Here is an 8,991-nt window from a genome sequence, read left to right on the forward strand (position 1 = left end):
GGCCAGCCAGCCAGCGGTCAGAGCCAGACAGTATCACAACATTCCCCTCCAAAACAAACAAAGTGGCTAAATAAGGGCTAAGGAATCCTGGAAACTTCCTCTCAGCCTGACAGGAGATAACCCTGCCCCTGGAGTTTCATTTCTGCCATCCCTCTGAGCAGCACTGCCCTCCAGACACACATCTCACTGCTGGCCCTGGCTGCTTCAGAGGTGACAGCTGAAAGCTGTGGTTCTAAAACTGCCCTGTGCCACAGAAAGGGAGAAAATAAAGAATTGTGTCCCCCCAGATTACCCCAGTGCCCCCAGCAGCAGCTGCAGGTCAGTCCTGGCTGGATGCAGCTCTGTGACCCTCCCTCAGCACAGGCACTGCCAGACTCCTGCCTTTGTCAGCAATTAAACCCTTATCAATGGTGAATCTTATCTGAAACTCATCAGCTCTTGTGCTCTGATGCATTTTCGTGTTTCTGCCTCATTTTTCCTGCAGTTCTGGGGTGCCAGGGCCAGGCTCCCCCCTTTTTGCTGCCTTTGCCCCTGTGCCCCACACCACAGCCTGCTGGGTGCCCATGCCATGCCCCAGCTGTGCTGGGGATATTTTATTTATGGGGAAAGGAGGAAGTTTTGTGGTTTAAAGCAGAGGGGCAGATGAGGTACTGGAATCAGGAAATGAGATTAAAGGCAGTTAGGAAGTGGCTGTCCTGCCCTGAACCAGTGGCTTCCCTGCCCTTCCCACACTCCAACTCTGCACCCACACACTTCAGAGGTTTGAAAATGAAGATACAAGGAACAGAAGATCCAGAATCGCCCCCACAATCAGAAATTGTGGGAACTGCACCTCATCCTCAGCTCCCTGTTCCCCCTTTATTGGTAAGAGCCGATGTGGCAGCTCTAGGAAGCACTCCAGGTGTCAGACAGAGACCAGGTGGGTTTGCTGGGCTGTTCCTGAGAGTTTTGACTCCAAATCCAAGCATTCCTAAAGAATTAAGTCCCCTATCCTAATAAACATACAGATGTTCATCCCACAGATGTTCAGCCTTGCAGGCAGCGCTGGGCCCTGGCAGGAGCAGCAGCAGATTTGGGGATGTGGTGGGAGAGAGACACAAAGGCTTCAACAAACTCTTGTTTAAAAGCAGAGTTCTCTGCTTTGCAGCCAGTGTTTGAGCCAAGGCAGCCCTGTCTCTGGCAATCCCCCTCCAGAGGCAGCTCAGGGCTCTGTAAATCTGTGCCCAGGGTGCAGGGATCAGTTTCCAGCCCAGTTTCCAGCTCAATATTTTGAGTTTGTTGTGCTCTGTTCAAAGAAATCTCAGCCTGGGCTCTGGTCAAGAGGCTGTGCTAGAGGAAGCAGGGCAAGGCTGATTTTTGTTCTTTGGTTTTCTCCCTTGGTTCCCTCTTTGGCAATCTTTGCTCACCTTTTAGGGTGGCCACAGGCCTTGATATGATTTTTGTCTTTGAGTCCCTCAGTGAGTTGGACACAGGAACAGAAAAAAGGCAGGAATTTGTCTGACATAAAAATAAATTCCATCACCCCAAGTCCCACTGGCTTTTGAGGTTTGCATGACTTCACCTGTGCTTTTGAGTAATTATTAATTTCCATCAGGTTCAAGGCTTCATATTGGAACAAATGCAGCACCAAACCTCAGAGATGTTCTGAACACAGTTCAGTTTGAATTTTTTGGGGGAAAGAGCCCCAAAATGCCTCCTTCTGGGTTCCCTCACTTTAGGGTGTCAAACCAGACAGATCCCACTTGTTTCATGGCCCACTGGCCCTGGTGCTTTGTCATCACGCTGATCTTTTCCCTTTTCATAATTGGATGTGTTCTCCCTCCTCACTGAGTGACATTTGAAGAGCAGCCTGTGGGATCAATGAGAAAGCAAGGCTGGCAGAGAGAAATAATCACTTTTATCAGCCCAACTGACATAATTGGAATAAACAGCCGGGCTTTGGGCATGGAAGGCTTTGCTGAGGACAGTGAGGAGCTGCGTGCTGTGTGCCTGCCCAGATGTTTATCACAAACTGCAATGGAGTGGCCTGCCCAGATCAGGCTCTTTTATCCATAGCCTATCGTAACTATTATAATTACCACATTCATGTTGCTGTTCTCCAATCACTAAAAGTCAGTACATCACAGTTTAAGCTAGAAGTTGTGTTTCAGTTTTCTTGCAGTGGAAAATTCTGAGACCTTTTTTTTACTTGCAACTTTTGCTGACTTGTTTGCCTGTGCTATCTTTCTGCTTGGTTAAAACATCTTCTTGTTTGAGGTGGGTTTATGCTTTGCTCTAAGCCATAAAAACTTTTTCTAACTATCATATCTTTTCTAACTATCATACTTTTTCGAACTATCATACTTTTTGCTTCTTTGCTTATCCAGTAAGACTGGCTCAGCAATTCTTCTTTTATATCAAAACTTGCTTCTATCTCTATTCTTTCTTCATATTCTGTTGCGGTGTGTCTTGAGCTTCCCGGTCCCTTTCCCAGGTGTGCCTATACCTCTCTCCCTTCCCCCTTGCCCCCATGCTGAGTTAGTCCTGTCAATCAGGCTCAACATTCCAGCGAGGTGTCCTGTGGTTGGTCAAGTTCAAAAGATGCCCCTATGCCCAGGGGTCATTGGCCAGTCTGGGTGTCGTCCCCCCCCTGAGACCCAGCCCCCCTCACCTGGTTGGGTGGCTCACCTGTACCTCCCCTCCCCCTGCCCCGGGAGATTAAAAGGTGATCAGGCCATGTGCTCGTGCATTCTGCTGGAGCAGCTGCTCCCGTCCAGACCTCTGTAACCATGGAATAAACTTCTGGACATTAAACCTTCCAGCGGAATCCTCTCCTTTTTCTCTTCACCATCGCCAGAAGCTCTCTCTCCTGAGGTAAACGGAGTTCCTGACAAGCCTGGACTTGCTCAGTGCCCAGCTGCAATCTCCAGCAGCCAAGGTATCTCTGGGGTGATTTACACCACAGTTGCTGCCTTTGGCCCAGCAGCGAGGGTCAGACTGGCCCAGGCACCATCTAACTGATAATATTGGGATTCATATTCCAATAATATTCTACACTTAAAAATCTTTCTGCTAAATATACATATCTGTGAGACTTTCTTGTCAGACTTTTATCTTTCCTAACAGCCAGCTTTTAACCCCTGCAGTGCCAGCACTCGCAGGGGAACAATTGCTGTGTTTCAGAGCAGACCAAGGCAAAGGAAATGGTTGGACACAATGAGCCTGGTGCAAAGTGAGGCTTTGTGTGGAACCTGACCCTGCTGGAGCACTGAGCACCCGGGATTCATTGTCTCTGAGCTGCTCAGCCATCAGTCAGCGCTGCTGTGGCTGCAGGTGACAGAGTGACACAAGTGAGGGCAGCAGAGGAAACCGGGGTGGGGAGAGCAGGGCAGCGACAGCCGCAGATAAAAGATGCTTATCAGCGCCTTTTCTTCCCCCTGCTGCTTTTCCCACAGCTGAGCCTGGTTTCCAGGGCACAGGAGATGCTGTGTCCAAGCCACCCCTCCCTAACTCTGGGCAGGTCCCTTCAGTGCCCCCTGAGCCCTGCTGGTGCCAGCAGTGTCCCTTGTCTGTCCCCACCAGTGTCACTTGTCTGTCCCCAGCGATGTCCCTTGTCTGTCCCCACCAGTGTCACTTGTGCTGTCCCCAGCGATGTCCCTTGTCTGTCCCCAGCAGTGTCACTTGTCTGTCCCCAGATCTGCTGTCCTGGCAGGCTGTGAGCCTGCACAAGGGGAATTTGACACACCTGGGGGGTTTTGGGGTGGTTTCTGCTCCATCACCAGCTCGGAGGGTACCGCAGCCAGGTGTGGTGGGGTCACCTTAATGCAGCCATAAATTCCCCAGGCTGGGCTGGAGTTGCACACTGGTGGTGTGAGGCCAAGGCTGATCCCAAGACAAATGCACCCAATTGAAGGGTCCTTCTGATTTAAAACCTTTTCACTGCCTTTCTGAGCTGCCCAGGCAATTCTCATCAAGCAGGAGGCAAATGATGTGGCACCTCCCCTGGTGTAAAGCTCTGGCTCCCATAAATAATGGCCATGGATACAGAGCTATTCCATGAAAACAGCACAGGGACCTCTGCCCCGTCCCCCTGTCCATCCAGCAGGATCTGCTGTGCCCCCAGGTGAGCTCTGGGGCTGGGCACACGGGTCCCTGTGTGCAGGGAGGACAGACCTCCACCTCTCTCCTAATTTTAGAAGGTAGGAAAAGGAACTCCATGTGCTGGAATATGTGCAGAGTCCAAGAGGAAATTTGGTTTTTCCTGAGAGCTTTCTTATCAAACCTGCCTCGTATCAAACCCAAAATAGCTGAGTGGCTGCTGAGCTTTGCCTCAGCCCGGAGGGGATGGACTGAGGAGGAATTGCTGCAGGGTGGGATGCGCTTCATCTGGGGCAAACCCACGAGAATTTAATTTGCTTTAATCACCTTTTCCTCCTGGATCCCATGGACCTTTGCAGGCATTGTGCCCACGGTTTTCTGTTTTCCCTCAATGAAACACAATCAACAATTCCATATTTCTCCAGGAGTATTAAGAGGACATTCACTCTTGTCTGTATGGCTACAGCATAAAGGACCCCATCTTTTCCCTAAAAACCTTGCTGGAAAAAGAAAATAACAATTCAAAAGTGGCTTAGGTAAATTGTTGGAATTCTGTGTAAAGCCTCAGCCTGTTCCATTGTAGCCATGTTTCTCTTCACAGAGAAAAGCAAGGCACAACTTCCCAAGGATATTTCTGGGATTCACATTCTCTGAACTTGGGAGAAAGACAAAACAATTTTTTATTTCATATGCTGTTCCTGCCTTGTTCACAAGTAGAATGCATTGTAGAAGATTGTTTACTTGAAGAGAATTGCTAATTAGATTTTGGTGTGAGTGTTTTGATTTATTGATCACTTGAATCCAGGTGTGTGTGTGAAGATTGTTAGCTGAATCACAACATTCTGTGCAGTTGTGTGCTTGCGCAGATTCAGTTTAGATGTAGTTGTTAGGAAAAATTAATCCACAAACACCAGAGGTTTCTGTCCAAAAAGGAGACAGAGGAGTCCTTTTACTTTATTCAAATAAAGGGGCATTTATTCGAATAAAGTAAATATACGTTATATATATATATATATATATATATATATATATATATATATATATATATATATGAAATATACTTTATTTGAAGTGCCATGGGGCATTCCACTGGGGTCTCTCACATTTTTGGAAGACTCAGCCTCCTTTTTATCCCAATTTCCCAGCCACATTTCCCTTCTCCCTTCCCCCATTTCTGAGGTACTTGAGAGGTACAGACTTCCCAAAACACCTGATACCAGAGATTCCCCTCTAATGTACAACCCTCCCTTTTCATTTTTAATTCTTACAGAATTTAGGGGTTTTTCTTCTCCATTGTTCCTTTCATCTCTCAATGCCTAATTTCATTTATTAGCAAACCTAAGGTTTATTTGTAAAAGCAAGTATCTTTTTCCATTCATCAATCAGTGGAATCCTTCCCATTGTTTCTTTTATCTCCCAGTGTTGGTTTTATCTCTCAGCAGCCCCACAGCTTGTTTGGAAAGACAAATCCACTATTCCTCTCCTCATAATGTAATATAGTATAGAATAATACAGTATAATAAATAAATAAATATATATATATATAATATAGTGTGATAAATATTATATATGTAATATAATATGATAAATATTATACATAATTATATATAATTTTCATATATAATGATATATTTTATTTTATATAATTATTTTTATATCTTTATAAAATATAAGATATTTATATTTATATATTTTATTTATTTTTATATATTTATTGTATATATATATATAATTAGCCTTCTGATAAGATAGAGTCCTCCTTGTCATTCCTCCCCTCATTGGGGCTGCCCTGCTTTTACCATATTCCATCACTGATCCCTGTGTTTCACACAGACCCTGGACAGTTCCAGCAGGAATTGCCACAGGGTTTTTCCTCTGAGCACAGAAGTGAATGGATGCTCTAAAGGGAACTCACTGGCTGAAATCTGCAAGATTTGGGGACTGGAGGACCCTTAATAAAGTGACTGGGATTGAGGAAAAACACACTGAGAATCCTGCACGAAACCACCCGCAGACCATGCAAAGACAGGTGTTTAATTATCTACTATCAATTAATTTGCTTAATTGGGGCCCGAGTCTGGTGGCGTGAAGGGTGGGGTGAAAACAGACAGAATTCCCCCTCTGCTCTCTCCCTTTCAGCCTGGCCGTGATGGGAACCCCATTAAACCATTCCCTTCTCTGGGGGAATTCAGTCCATTCCCAGCTTTCCTCTCTCATCCCACCTTTTATTCTCCATTCTCATTTTCCCACTTGGGAACTGAAGGCAGAGCAGCCCCTAGAAGCAAAAGGCGCCGCCCTGGGAGGAATTTGGAAGGAATTACAGACATCACTTTGGATGATGTGATTTATTTTTCTTATCTTCTGCACAGGCAGGAAGGGTGAGCTTGGCTCACATCTTCACCACACGGCTCAGAAAGTCACAAGGCCCCTCATTACAAGATTTTTAAAGTATTTATTAACTAATAAAACACTGCTAACAAGGATATCTATGCTTTTGACTCAATCTTTAAATATTTCATCTCATGGACTCAGGCTGCAGTGTGAGCTCTTAGCTAATCATGTTATGACACACAAATTTACAGTGCTGTACTCCACTCTGGAGGAAGCAGGAATTTTTGTCTCTCACCTGTTTATAAATCCCTTATTTTTTGAGGAAACAAGGACAGATTCGTGATTTTGTCTCCTAATCTTTCTTCTACTTAGCTTAACGTGTCTCTGCTTTAAACTATAAATCCACATTCTCGTTTCCAGCACCTCAGTTTGGAGGTTTTTTCTAAGGTCTCAGAGCAAATCCTGTGTTTGATTCTAAGGTCTTAGATGAAATTCTCTGTTTCATTCTAAGCTTTGGCTTCCAGGCCCAAAGTTCTGAGAATTCCCTGCATTTCAGATTCCAGCGCCACCCGGGCTCCTTCCCCACCTCAGCCCCTCTGGAATGTGAGACAAACCCAGTTTAATTCCTCAAACAAACCTTATTTAACTCCTTAAACAAACCCTGCTGAACTCCTCAAACAAACCTTATTTAACTCCTTAAACAATGGCAGTAATTGCTTTTAGATGGGCTATTGTGTGCAGCACCCACCTCGGAGATGGTATCTGGGATCGGGCCTTTGTGTGGTACAGAGATTTAACAGCACACCAGATTACATCTCTGACCAGTGTTTTTATTTGCTGCGCGACGGTAATTGGGTGATTTTAATCTGGGCTTGATTTTATTTTAATTTTTCTGGATGCTGCCAGCCCTGAGGGAAATGGTGTAAGGCTGTCTCTGCTAAAATTAGCCCTGGCAAGCTCGAATTCGCCCCTTCCGCCAGCTCCCGGCAGAATATTTGGGATAAAAAGCGGCTCCAAGCCTGACTAGAGAACCTGCAATTCCCACCTGACTATTACCCTTTTCCATGGAGGCACAGACTCCACGTTTTTAGAACTTTGTGTCCTCCAAAATTCCTCTCCATTCCCCGGAGAACAGGAATTTTCTCCCTCAGCTCACCAGAAAGTATCAAAAGCTCAGCTTTTTGCCTTAAAAATCCACCCTCATGCCTGTCTGAGGACTTTTTGGTTGCACCCCTGGAGATGCTGCTGCAGAAGAGAAATTCTCCAGGAACCAACCCTTGTGCCTGCAGTTTTCTCTCAGAGTCACTTGTGTCCATCTCTGAGTGCAAGAAATCCCTGAGAGAAGTTTTCTCCATTACATTTCCAGTTCTGGGAATATTTTAAAAAATCCAAAAAGTATTCCAAAATATATTTAAAAAATATTAAAAAAATTCCAAAAAAAATTTCAAAAATTATTCCAAAAAAATATTCCAAAAAATATCTCTTGGCTCCTCCTGCAGCTGAGCTGCTCCCCAGGGCAGGGCAGAAGGCCAGGCCAGGTAAACCAAGATAATAATGAAGATTTGAGTGGTCGAGGCGAGCACAACACCGTGCTGGCTCCCTGCCTTTGCCTTCTCCCCAGAATGAAAGAAATTCGTGCAACTTTCCTGCTGTGCCCGTTAAATATTCCTGCAGGGAGCTGAGCCCTGCCCAGCCATTGATTCCCCACCTCAAAGGTCAAAGCCTTTATTTGGTTTCATAATCACTTGTGTAACCCCCTGGTGCAAGGGGGAGGTTGGGAAAGGTGTCCTGGAGGAGCAAGGGGGGAGATGCTGCATTGCCCAAATGCAGGGCTGGGTGGAAATGTGGGTCTGGGGTGGGACTGTGGGAGGGGAAAAGGCAGAAATGCCTCTGTGGTGCCTTGGGAAGGCTGAGCTAGAGCAGAGGCCGGACAGAGCTAGAGAATAAAGCAGGGATTTATTCAAAGGATCCTCCATGAATGCACCTTGGGCAGCACAAGAGCCCAGCCAGGGCTGCACCCAAGATGAACCAAAATGGTCAAAAAATGAACCCAAGATAGACCAAAAAGGTCCCAAAATGCACAACTGCTCACGGATCTCTCCCTTGGATCAGTTCTGCTCCATTTGCACCTTGCAGTTCATTGTCCCATTCCAGCTTTAGCCCAGGCAGTCCCACCCTGCTTGTTTTTCATGTTGTTTGTGCTCTTGGGGCTGTTTTTGATGAATTCCTGAGCTGTCCCAGCTCCATTTGGGGTGTCAGCAGTGGGATGTGTGAGCAGAGCTGGGTGGGACCCCAGTGGCTCCATTCCTGCAGGATTAGCCAGGAGAGGATGGGACAGGACCCTGGGGACTTCCCAGAGCACCCAGGGCAGGTTTGTGTCCCTTCACCAGCTGCTGCTGTGGTTCTCAAGGCTCAGGTGTGGTCCAGCAGCAGCAGCAGCTCCATCCTGGAGGTGACAACACAGGGACAGGGAGCAGGAATTTTTGTCTGTCACCTGTTTATAAATCCCTTGTTTCTCGAGGAAACAAGGACAGATCCTCGGTTTTGTCTCCTAAACTGCTGAAAGAAAGAGATTGAGGAGAT

This window comes from Melozone crissalis, unplaced genomic scaffold, assembly GCF_028551555.1.
Source record: "Melozone crissalis strain CALT ecotype California unplaced genomic scaffold, PUWL_Pcris_2 ptg000061l_1, whole genome shotgun sequence".
NCBI lineage: Eukaryota > Metazoa > Chordata > Aves > Passeriformes > Passerellidae > Melozone > Melozone crissalis.